This window comes from Chinchilla lanigera, unplaced genomic scaffold, assembly GCF_000276665.1.
Source record: "Chinchilla lanigera isolate Chin_1 unplaced genomic scaffold, ChiLan1.0 scaffold00022, whole genome shotgun sequence".
NCBI lineage: Eukaryota > Metazoa > Chordata > Mammalia > Rodentia > Chinchillidae > Chinchilla > Chinchilla lanigera.
This window is the reverse complement of record NW_004955423.1, coordinates 25,484,651-25,497,294: the sequence shown is the minus strand read 5'-3', so window position 1 is coordinate 25,497,294 and position 12,644 is coordinate 25,484,651.

Below are 12,644 nucleotides of genomic sequence, written 5' to 3'. Positions count from 1 at the left end.
CTTCATATTCGCGGCCCCTGCCACTTACAGAGTATGATATTCTTTTTTTTTTTCGGTTTTTCTCCGGTACCGGGAACCGAACTCACGACCTTGCGCTTGCCAGGCAGGCGCTTTGCCGCTGAGTTAAATCCCCAGCCCCCAGAGTATGATATTCTAAGGAGAAAACGCATCCAAAAAAGCCAATCCAACGCTTGCATGGCATCCGAAGAGAACTGCATCTGCTGCCGCTTGTCCACTGCACTGGCCGCAGGGTCCCTGTCTATAGCCGGTGTGCGGCCTGCACGGCGTCAGACTCAACAGCTTGCCACCAACAGTAAAGCCATCTGGGATCAAGCTCTACGCCACCTTCCAGAACACCCTAAGGCCTAAAACCAGTGATCTCCTTTGATACAGTAAATCTATGCACTTATCTTAGTTTAGCAGCAGGAAAATGCTATCTATATTTTTAAAGCTTCCCAAAAGCAGTCTGTAAAAAAAAAAAAAAAAGAGCTTAAATATTCTATAACAGGGACTTATTTAAGCAAAATAAAATGTAATACTGACCCAACTAAATATTATATAGCCATTCAAAAATATGATGAAAATTATTTCAATGGAATAAAAAAAAGTTTAAGTGAAAAGAGACAGATACATATTTGTTCGTTTGTTTTTTGTCTTTTTGAGACAGGGTCTCACTATGCAATTCAGGCTGACCTTAAACTCAGTTTGTAGCCCAGGATGGCCTCAAACTTGCAACGATCTTCCTGCCTCACCCTCCTTAGTGCATGCACCACCACACCCGGCCAAGACAGATACATATTGCCCTCCAATGAAAGTTCTGTAACACATACACATTATGGGCAGAGACTGGAACAGAATAAGTAAAAACAGCTTTAATGTATGAGTAAATATCAACATTTATGATTTTATTAAAGATTTGCAGAGACAGTATGATCAAATTTTTAAAAACTGGAGCATAGTTTTACCTTACTTAGAGATAAACAAAGCTTGTGCTCATTCATTTGTTCCTAAGGAAAAGTAGCAGCAGCCACTGGGGTTCTGTGCCACCTGCCCAGCCACACCCTGGGCCTGGCACACCTGGGGTGCGTCATCCCGCAGCTGCACTCTCTGCCGGAGCCCTTCCCTCAGTGCGCGGGAAGTGGGGCCCTGGCAGACCCCTACTTCTCTCGAACAATTCCTAAGTCTCCTGCCAGAACTGTTTGATCTAATGGGTACTCAGTTTCCTAGCAAGAGGCTGCTTTCTGCCTCAACCACACACCCAGCACCCTGGATGAGAACACGCAAGCATCATCCCACAGAGGTCTTGGGCGAGTCACGTAAGTGCTCGGATTCTTTTGTCTACTGCAAAACTGAAAAAAGTGCTTCCTGGGCAACTCTGATCTCTCCCAACTCTTAAATTTATTAAAAGATTGTATGACTACTGTGCATCAGGGTCCTTAAGTAGCACTTATTAGACAGTTTTTATAAACTCAGCACCAAATATGTTGGGGTTCACAACAAACACGCTAGGCGACCTCATAAAACCATTAGTGCTATCGGTTCTAACCTGAGAAAAGTAAACAGGCCTGCCAGCCAAGAGGAAACTCGTCTGACTGCTTTCCTTGTCTCCCAATAATCAAAGCAATCTTCTCCTGAGTGTCTGGCTCCCAAAGGCCTTCAAATGTCACCCAACCCAGCATGGACAGCACTTTCATCTGATTGGCAATTATGTAGCAACATTCCACTTTTGATATCGCCTGATCCTTACTCCACTGATTTTTATCGAAAAATACATCAAACAGAAAATATAAAGAACGCTTTAGCAAGCATAGCCTGCAAATTAGCAACTCAGAAAGACTCTGTCCCAAACTAAAATTTTAAAATATGGTGCAAGGGTATAGCTCAGTGCAAAGTTCCTGGGTTCAATCCCAGTATCACCCTCCATTACCCCCTCAAAAAACCTTACTCTTGGAACCTGGATCTTGCCCCGTTCCCAGGGTCTCAAACTCCTGTGCTCAAGTGACCCCCTCAGCTCAGCCTCCCTGACTTTTGCCAGATCGAACAGGGCTCTTCACATGGGGTTTACTACGTGCCAAACACAAGGGCAGTGGTGTGGGACACCAGGTCGGCGATCAGGCGCGTGCCCGTGTGCGCCCACTACAGCATGCCCACCTCAGGCCTCACACTCAGCCTTCAGAGTGCACGGACGCAACACACTCAGACACACCCATCGTCATCAGCTTAAACACTGTTCAGTCTGCACTCATTCCCAGCTGTTTGATTAAAACAGGGAGCACACTTTGACCCAGCACGCCCTACTGTAAATGCACTCCAGTTTCTGAGCCAACACACAGAAGACCGACAACACGGGAGGTGTCTGGACCACCACCTCTGCCCAGGCCAGACAGCTCTGCGGCCAGTGAGAACAGAGTGTACACGCCATCAACGGGGGCCGGGCACAGGCTGACAGGTGCAGGGAGGCAGGAGCTGGCCAGGCCTGCCTCTGAGGGGACCCTGAGGACCTGGGTGCTCCTATCCCTTCTCAGCCCAACCCACTGGCTCTCTGTGTGTCTGCCGCAGAATAAGCGATCACTAAACTGGAAGGCATTTCGGAGTTTTCATTTGCTCTCTTGATAGGCAGCTCCTTAACACATAAGCAGGGCTGACATACGTTATTAGGAAATGTTCCATTTCCAGATAAAAGAGCAGCTTTTGCAAAGACTCTCAGCAAGAAGTGCACAGGGAAGGAGAGTGACAAGAATGTAGTACACGGAAGACAACAGCCTGACTTGAACACCTCGGACAAGGTCCTCATGCTTTAAATGTGGATGTCAGCCAAGACTCAACAGGACGAGCGACAAGCCAGCAGAAGGAAGTGTCCCTGGATAATAGAAGGCATGAAAGACAGGAATGTGATGCACACAGGAGTCCCTGATAACAGATTAGGGGGATTCCAGGGCATTTCCAGGATGTCCACACGGACACAAGAGCGCTGAAGGAATCACCAACCTCAGCATTATTCTCAAGGACGAGGACCCTGTGGCACAAAGAGGCTGAGCAACGTGCCCCTATCACCCCACTAGTAAAGGGAAACAGGACTCAAGCCCACTGCACACTTGGGAGTGTGGCCTGCTATCTCGCACTGATGCTTCTATGATCAGTAGCTACCCATGTGCACACAGGAGAAGGTAACTGCAGTAGTATCGACCTATAAAGCTCCCACCTGGAAAAGTACAAAGAAGATGTGATCGGGCCAGGGATATAGCTCAGCGGCGTAAGTGCTTGCCTGGCAAGCCTGAGGTCATGAGTTCGATTCCCGGTACCAAAAAAAAAAAAAAAAAAAAAATGTGATCATTTACAGACTTCTGGGCAAGGGGGTCGTGAGGAACTTATTAAACACTGCCAGCTCTGACTCCAGGCACTGATTGAAGCTATTCCGAATGCTCTATCATTGAGCCTTCACAGCCTCCTCGGGAAGCTCACCTTCAGCTGAGAAACACTGAGGCTCCGCTATGAACCCAGAGTCAGCGTGACAGAGCTGCTGGTGGCAGGGACAGCCTCGAGCTGGCACTTCCGGGTTCCAAGTCCAGTAAGCCTTTTACAAAGCCACCCCAGGTACACTCGGACTCACGCAGGTCAGCGCTAGCACGTTATACAATCACCCCTTGACACAAAGCAAGAACCCAGTTGCCGGAATTGACAGGTTTTAAAATACTGTGTCTGCGCGGCGCTGGGGATCGGCTGCAGGCCTGGTGCCGCAGTCAGCAGAGGATTCCCTGAAACAAACACTTTCTGGAGACAGCTAAACGAACCCTGCTGCTCTGCTCCTAACAGCTTTTAGAAAGGAATGCTTCAGGGCACCATGTCACACCCCTCGGGTCCAGCTACTCAGGAAGCTGAAGCGGGTGCTTGCCGGTGCCCAGGCAGTCAGGGCCAGCCTGGGCAACACCGGGCCGAAGGTTGTTTCGGGCCATCTTCACTGCTCCACATCTAAGAGTGGCGAGTACGATGCAGATGGTTGGAGCCGCTGCTCCGAGAACCTAGAATTGCTTCCCAAACACCAGACTTCTCCAGAAAACACAGAATCAAGTTTCCTAGGGTCTTGTGCTGACGTCAGCAGAAAGACAAAAAGCACAAGCCAACCGGAAGAATTTATTCTGAAGAGCAGAACATTTTTATCCAGAGAGCCTCAGATTTAAATTCCAACTGCCGTTTATTAGTGTTGTTTTCTCATCTAAAAAATGATACCTTTAAAATCCTACTCTCTGACTGCTAAACAGCAAATGCAAAGCTCATCACCCCACAGCTGACACAGTAAGAGCTTCCTACACACACACACACACACACACACACCCCAACTGCTAACTGGCCGCTGGCCTAGGTCCCCACACTGCCCCAAAGCCTTCTGCAGGCTGCTGGGCTCGCTCTCTCCTAACCCTTGTCATCACTGCAGGGGGAACTAAGGGTGGCTACTATTTGTACTTCTATGACCAGAGAAGAGAGAGCTGAAGACCATTGTAAAAATACACACAACATAGCCAACACCCATCAATCCACAGGGCCTGGACGCCTGTGATGCTCTGCAGAGACTGAGGCAGAGCTAGTGTATGTGAACTGAATCAACCAAACACAGGCCCATACTTAACCCTGAGCTCAATGGCAAGGAAACAGAATGAGCTACGGCAGTTTTCTTTCTTCTTTCCTTCCTTCCTACCTTTCTTTCCATCTCATTCTTTCCCTTCTTGTCTTCGCTCTGTTTGTAAGAAGAAATGTATCAAATGTATTAAATGGGTGGGGGTGGCAGGGTAAAACAGATTTCGGCATCTGCACACCAAGTGTTACTGGAACACTGCCACACTTGCTGGTCTCAGGCTGTCTAGACAGCTGCTTTCAGGCTAACAAAGGTGGAGCTCAATAGCTATGATGGAGCCTGCATGGCCCTGGAGGCTGAAAATGCTCATAACGATGTATTAAGTAAAGCAGAGCACTGGGTGTGGTGGCGCACGCCTGTAATCCCAGCACTGGGGAGGCTGAGGCAGGAGGATCACTGCAAATTCAAGGCCAGCCTGGGCTACAGAGTGAGTTCAAGACCAACCTGAACTGCACAATGAGGCCCTGTCTCAAAAAGACAAAAAAAAAATTAAGAAAGAAAGAGAAAAGTAGAACAGAGCCAGGAATATAGCTCAGTGGCACAGCGCCTGCCTGGCAAGGGCAAAGTCCTGAGTTCAATCCCAGGTTCGAAAAAAGAAAAAAGAAGAAAAGCAGATCAGGCAGATATGGTGTTGAATGTCTATAATTCTAGCACTCCACAGGCTGAGGCAGGATTGGCCCCAAATTCAAGCCCAGCCTGGGCTACATAGCAAGATCCTGTCCCCAAAAACCAACAACAACTAAAAGAAAACCATAAAAAAAAAGCTGCAAGTGTCGCATTTACCAGTATGTTTAGCTTCTGAGAACCTGGTGAGGCCCCACCTCTTGCTCCCCAGTGCATGAAAAGGGTCCTTGTCCCAGGCTTAGGGACAAGTTAGAGAGATGTGCCACTCAAGGACCTTCAGGAAGCTTCAGTGGGGAAGGGAAAAGTCCGAGACGCGCAGAGGCAGAGACAAGTAGTACTGAGTAGGAGCCAGCCGGCCTGGGGCTGGGGACCTCTGCCAGCAGGGAGGTTTCAGCAGCACAAAATGTTTCCCATAACAAGGGCAGAGAAAAGGCATCAGCAAAAAGGTCCCTGGTGATCTCAGGAAGCAGCCTCAGAGCATAACGGTGGCAGCCGGTGTAGGAAGAGTTAAGGACCCGCTGGGCAGGAGGAAGTGAGAGTGGAGGAAGTGGGGTGCGGCTGCTCTTCACACGATGCCAGGAACCCTGCACTGCAGCGTCGCTGGCCTGTTTAGAAGCTCTACCTCCCTACCACCTGGTGGAAGCCGGGCGCAGCAAGGCCCGCAGGCCCCGCCTGACCGGTGCCCACCCTTCCCCAGCCGCACCGTCTCCAAGCTATGCCAGCTGCAGGATGCCGGCCCCAACACAGGCCCTCGCACACCCTGGGTCCTCTGGCTGGAAAATGCCTTGCCTTCCTAGGGGCTCACTCAGCCTGCAGGTCTGGGGCAGAGGCATCACTGCAGAGGCCCCACCCAGACGTCACTTCTGTCACAAGCAGCTGTGTGACTGTTCCACGCCTGTCTTTCTCCTAGCAGAGAATCTCCCTGAGGGCAGCGCCTCGCTGCCCTGCTGTCGCCTGCACGCCATCTACAGAAAGCTGCTGAACAAAAGATGAGCAGTAAAGCTGGACAGCACTGCTGCTACCCCGGGACCCACTGGCCTCCCTGAGCCCGCTTCCCAGATCCCAACCGAAGGCTCACAGTTTGCGTGCAGGCAATCTGACCTTCGACCTCCCCCACCTCCAGCCACCCTGAGTGAAGGTCCACACTGTAAACAAAGAAAAGAAGGAGGTTCTCCGAAGTCATCATCCCTCACACGTCACCTTCAAACACGAGACTTGGGATATTTATACCTAAACCGTAAGACGCATGGCAGAGATTCACGGAGGTTCCTTATAATACGCAACTGACTGCCGCTCTGTGGGTGACCCACACCAGTTCAACAGCAACTTTCTGCTTTGGGGCAGCTGTTTTTCCCTTTTGTCTCTACACTACTGTAGCAGGAAAGATAATATTCAATTCTACTTTTTCTATTAGTTGAAAAAATAGTATGAATTACAGTCTTGCTACAGTGTGAGCAAACTATGCAGCTAGCCTACATACATAATTGTGCTTAAATGAGTGAACTGCTGTCAGTTTTAATACACTTGAGCCCTTTACAACTGCATGAAAAACAAATCAGAGTTGAATTAATAACAAATTGTTATTTAAAAAATAAACGGAAAGTCATTACTTGCAGGTACATTGGGTAATGGACACTTCTGATTCTAGTAGAAATAGCTAGGTTTATTTTTTACATACCTACAGCCCAGCCTCTTCTCAGGGCAGGAGGGCTCCACCACCCACTGTCCCTCACTTACCCCATTAGGGAGCTAGCTCTGCTTTCTCCTCCTCCAAGCTGCAGGCACCACTGAGCCCTCTGCGGTCAATGCACTTGGGGTGAGAAGAACGTTAACAGCACTCTCCCAGCAGGTGCGACTGCTGTTCTCAAGAGTAAGCTACCTACCAAACCCAGAAAACCTGTCCAATGTGCGGATCACTAAGAGGCAACACGCTTCAATATGCAAGCACACACACATCAAGGCTGGCTCCACACAGTTCTGCCTGCTGGGTAGATCTTGCTTTATGAAAGCATACTATGCTATGGTTTCCATTTCTAGAAACTATACAACTTTCAGTGGAAACTGAATAATGAGAGTTCCTTTATCTCCTACAGTTTCTTAAGCAGCCAGACTCCCTGCAGTATGATCTGATTTCTCAGATTTTAATCTCCATACAACTCTGAAGACCATTTTCCAAGCAGATGCGCCTGGCGCCTCTCTGCCAACGCCCATTGCCAGCCCTGTACGAGCATCAGTGGAAGCAACGCTCTATCTCTCTATGAACCCTCCCAGAAGTCTAGCACACTGCTATGGAAGGACACCCCTTGGGTGGCATTTAAATGAAAGCATCTCTGTTCCTCATTATTCCTTAGAAACAGAAGAAAGTATAGTTACTGCCTTGAGTACTATCTACATGCTTCTAGACATGGGAAACGGCCCTTGTAAGCAGCAGATTTTCTTATTTAATCTACCCACTTCTAAGTGAAGCTTTCTAATAGCACACCAGCCACTCGTTTCAGTGCGTGTCTGTTTTGCATCTACAGGGCAGCACTTCTGGCCACCATAAAACATTCTGGATATAATCTGAATTATTTTTTACACTGACACAAAGCATATATACCAATCACTTAAAAATTCTGTAGGCGTAGTCATTCAGACCTCAAAACCATGACAGGGGTATTATCTTTACCCCCGCTCTACGGATAAGGAAACAGGTACAGTGTGTTCCTGTCCTCCTAGGTAGAATTAAGCCAGTCTGGGCCCAACGCCTGCAGAAACAGACCATCAGCACGAGACAAAAACAAGGCTAAAAGGCAATTACCCCGCCGGCTCTGCACCTGGAGCACACACCAGTGCCACAGCTGCCCACAGTGGTGTCACGCTGCCACTGCACCCCACAAACAGCTACGGAGCCTCCTTCCCAGCCTGCCGGGGGTGCCCGCTGTGCATTACTCCTGGAGTACGCACCCCTCAGGAGTTAAAGCCTTTGGACTCGCCCTACAGAAACCCGCAGCAGCTCCTTATCCTCTGGCCCTCCCATCCATGCCATGCACATTCGGGACCCTCCGCCAGGTGTCCAAGGTGGCCCTTTTCTGCTGAGACCAACCCTTACCATAGTGATGCTCTGCACTTGGACCCCTTCTGAACACATTCCTTGGCCAGCATTACCACTACCAGCTACCACACTATGTGGCGACAGTGGCAACTTCAAATTTCCAGCGTGCTACAGATGCCTGCCCCCCGAAACATCCCAGAGCCAGCCCGCTTTTCACGAACCTGCTCCTCACCCTCAGCCATGACCAGGACCAGCCTCCCTGCACACCACTCCCCTGAGCGAGGCTTCTTGTTTCATCTTCTCTCTGAAGGCCAGCAAGGTGCACTGTTGGAGGCCATGACAGGCAAGGCCAATCAAAGCAGGTGTCAGCAGGGCCAGACACTTCCCCTGTTCGTGCCGTCTTTAAGGGACATACAAGTGGTGCCAAGCACAGCACCCCTGCGGTGGGGCAAGGCGAGGGTGCACCCTGGTCATCAGACACCAACCCTGAGCCTTCTGTGCCTCCTGCTTCGCCCACTCACACGTGACCCGGCTCCTGCGTCCAAAAGCTTTGCTGGCTCCTCTTCTCTCCTCTTTATGTGTGCAGCTAGGGCCCCAGTTCCGACCACATACTGCTCGCGAGCTTCGGGATGGTCAGTCTTCACCACCAGCTGCACTGCGGCCTGTGCCACTTCTGCGCCCTTCCAAGGAGTTGCTGTGGTCATGGCAGCTGCTTCCAAGTGTGCCATGACACCACATTCACCCGCCCTCATGCCCTTCCCCACGCTGTCACTTAGAGGACCTGCCCTCGTCACCCCTGGGGCCCTCAATGGAAGCTTCATCAATCATACAGAAAAAGCTCCATGCAGAGGTTCACTCTCTTCGGAGTCCTGATAGTCTTCATTTCACCTCCCTCTAGCACTACCCACACTGTGCTGTAACTACAGACAGCAGGCTGATTTCCATCACAAGCAGTGCCTTATCCATCTCCCAGGCATTCAGTAGGTACCACGGGATGTTTGTATAAACAAAAAATGGATTCCTCAGTAATTTAAAAAGAAAATAAAAAAAAGGAAGCTCTCCCTCGGGCACAGACTTCCAGCAGTGTCTGCAGGGTGCTGGGAAAGGCCCAGGGCCCACAGTCCACCTCACTCTTCTGTGTGCACAATCTGGGCCACAAAGCCGTGCTCATCGCCAGGGGCTTCAGGAGACTGCACACTCCACGCAGGTAGAGATTTCCCGTTTTGTCCTATTTATTCACTGAGACTCACAGCAGGAGTTCAACAAATATTTGCTAAATGAATAAACAAAATGCCTTGTGACTATTACTGTGGAGTAAAGTCAGTTACCCAGATGAAAAATATCTCACCCAAGGCCAGCTGTCATCTGGCCAGAGCAGACTAAAGAGAAAATTTCCTCCTGCTCTTCACAGCACATCTTATCTCCCAGCACCCAGGAAGAGTGCCACCCGCTGCCAGCTGCGAAGGCTCACAGATCATAAACACTTGGAAGTCAAGGTCTCAGGAAATGAGCTGACTGTCTGCAGCTGCTCACAGCCTCCAAACCGCCGCAAACACGCGTGCTCAGAGGAAGAGCCTCACAGGGGCTGGTTTCCTGCCTGAAGGCCGCTGCGCAACATGGAAGCTAGGTGAAGCCTCGAGCTACCAGACGGCCTGTGACAGGAAGCAAGCCTGCGCACCTAGCTAGGACAGGGGGCAGCGAGCAGCTCACAGGAAGCACCAAGGCGACCAAGAACCCAGCCTAGACAGCAGCATGAAATGGGTAAAAACAACGGGTTGATTTCTCCAGTGCCTCTCATAAAGTAATTCACCTCTGTTTCTTTTGAGAGACAAGGCCTCATTGTGTTGACCTGGCTGAGCATGAAGGCCTCAAACGATCACTCAAACGATCTTCCTGCCTCGGCCTTCCAAGTAGCAGCACACTACCACACTCTGCCTCCAGTGTAATTTCTAAAAAAGAAAAAATGGCCAAGCTTGATTGTGCAGGCCTGTAATCCCAACTACTCAGGAGGCTGAGGCAGGAAGATCCTAAGTTGGAAGCCAACCTACCAAGCTCCTGTCTAAAAATAAATTTTAAAAAGGGCTGGAGAGGGGCTGGGGATTTAGCTCAGGGGCACAGCGCCTGCCTGGCAAGCGCAAGCTCGTGAGTTCGATTCCCAGTACCAGAAAAAAAAAAAAAAAAAAAAAGGGCTGGAGATGTATCTCAGGGGTAGAATGCTTGCCTAGTATGTAAAAGATCCTAGGCTCATTCCCAGTATTGGAAAAAAAAAAATTAGTATCAAACAGTCTACCATTTTTTGCTCAGCAACTACCAGTATATCTAACAACCAATTTAGAGAAACAAATAACTATAATTTGTGTAGAATTTCTGTTTCTATGCATTACCCGCACATTATTTACCTTATCTGCCCCAGCAATTCTATGAGATAACCAAGGTGGATATTTTTATTTCTGCTTTACAGATGAGGAAAACAGTGGCCAGAAGTGAAATGAGATTTCTCAACTTACGCACTATTTACACCTGCAACCAGATAATACTCTGCCGGGGCGGGCGTGTTGTGCACTACCAGATGTTTAATAGCTACCATCTCTGCCCTCTTCTTACTAGATATCCACAGTACCGCACCTTCTCAAGTTGCAGCTACCAGAAACCTCTCAAAAACCTGCAAGCACCACCTAGGATGCAAAATTGTACCAAGACGAGCACCATTTGTCTACAAGAATCTGCAGGGTTGCCCTGGCACCTCCATCCACAGCAGGCCTTGCTGCACACAGCCGCCTGCTCAGCAAGACTCAGCTTCTTAACCGATTCCTCTCAGCTCATTAACCAATTCCTTGCCACCTGATATGTTAAATTTTCTTTATAGAAACATGCACATCTCAGACAAACCTTTTACTAACACATTATCATCTCATTAGAACATAGTTAAGAATATACAAAAGGAAGACAGAGGAATCTGAGGTCAGAAAACACAGAGGCCTCACTAATGCAGGTATTTTTACTTAGTCTTCTCTATACAAATGGGTACAGATCTATGCATATTCTCGATGCTTGTTTCACTCGGGTGAGCATCCAAATATATCTTACTACAAAGAAAGTGAGTGATAACCTCAGAATACTATTAGCATTTATAGCTGGTAGTCTGCTGTTGAAACCACTAGTGTTTAGAAACTTAAAATCTCAACTGACATCTCACAATCCTCAGATTGTTTCTTCATGGAATTTAATCCAAGTTTATTCCTGCAAAGCAACAAACCCTACCCTCAAAATTCCTTATTTTCACCCAAGTGCCCAAACTGAAAACATTTTGTAACCTAGTCCTCTTGACACCTTAGATCTATAAAGGGTGGCTATCCAACAATCAGCGAAATAATTACAACTACAGCCTTAGCCTAACTGATGCTAAACCTGCCTAAATTACAAAGAACTGAAGTGTAGTTATATTTTGGGAAATGTTCAATTATTTTTCCAATGTCTAAATCATTAACTACGGTCATTTCCCAATGATAGTAAATAGTAAACTGTGAAATGACAGAAACAATTTAAACTGGTCGCAGTGCTAACCTCGAAATTCTAGTACTCGAGTTTTAGTACTAGAACTAGGAGAACTAGTTCTAGTACTAAGATTTGTCTGAGATTTGTAGTACTAGTTATGTAGTTGTGTACAGAAAGTAAGATAATACGCAGTGAAAGTGCTTAGTTAAACATGACCCGCAGAACTGAGACAATATCACGATTATCACTGAGTGTGATGACATGATGTCGTCGAGTCTTTGAAGGTGACTGAGATCTCGATGTGGAGACACTGTCTCCATATTACAAAGCACACTGTACCAGGAGAGTCCAGGACTCCGGTGGTCCCCGTCAATCTCCACCGAAAAGTACAAAAAAGCCACACTGCGCCCTCCCTGAAAATGATTCCCCGACTCGGAAACACACACCACCCGGGTGACGAAAGTGACAGGCAACAAACGGACCAAATCAGGGTTTTGAAAAAGGAAGGACAAAAATGTAATCGATTCAAAATGTGCGTCTTTTAGAAATCCTTTTCCACTGTGGGAGCCCACACGTAACTCAGACCTTATCTACAAGCAGCCAGCAACCAGACTCCACGTTCGCGGCCGATCGTCTCTGCGTTACAGGCATCCTTCACAGCCCGGGGGTCTTTAATGCCTCCTCCCTGCAGGAAGTGCAGGCAATCCTAGACCCTTAGAAAAACACCACGACCGGCGGAGCGGCCGCGGGGCCGCGTTAGCGGCTCGGGCAGCGGTGGCCCCGACGGGGGTGGGGGTCGCGACAGCTCAGGTCACTGAGGGGTGGCAGAGGGGCTCCGCCCGGGAACGCACGGATCGCCGC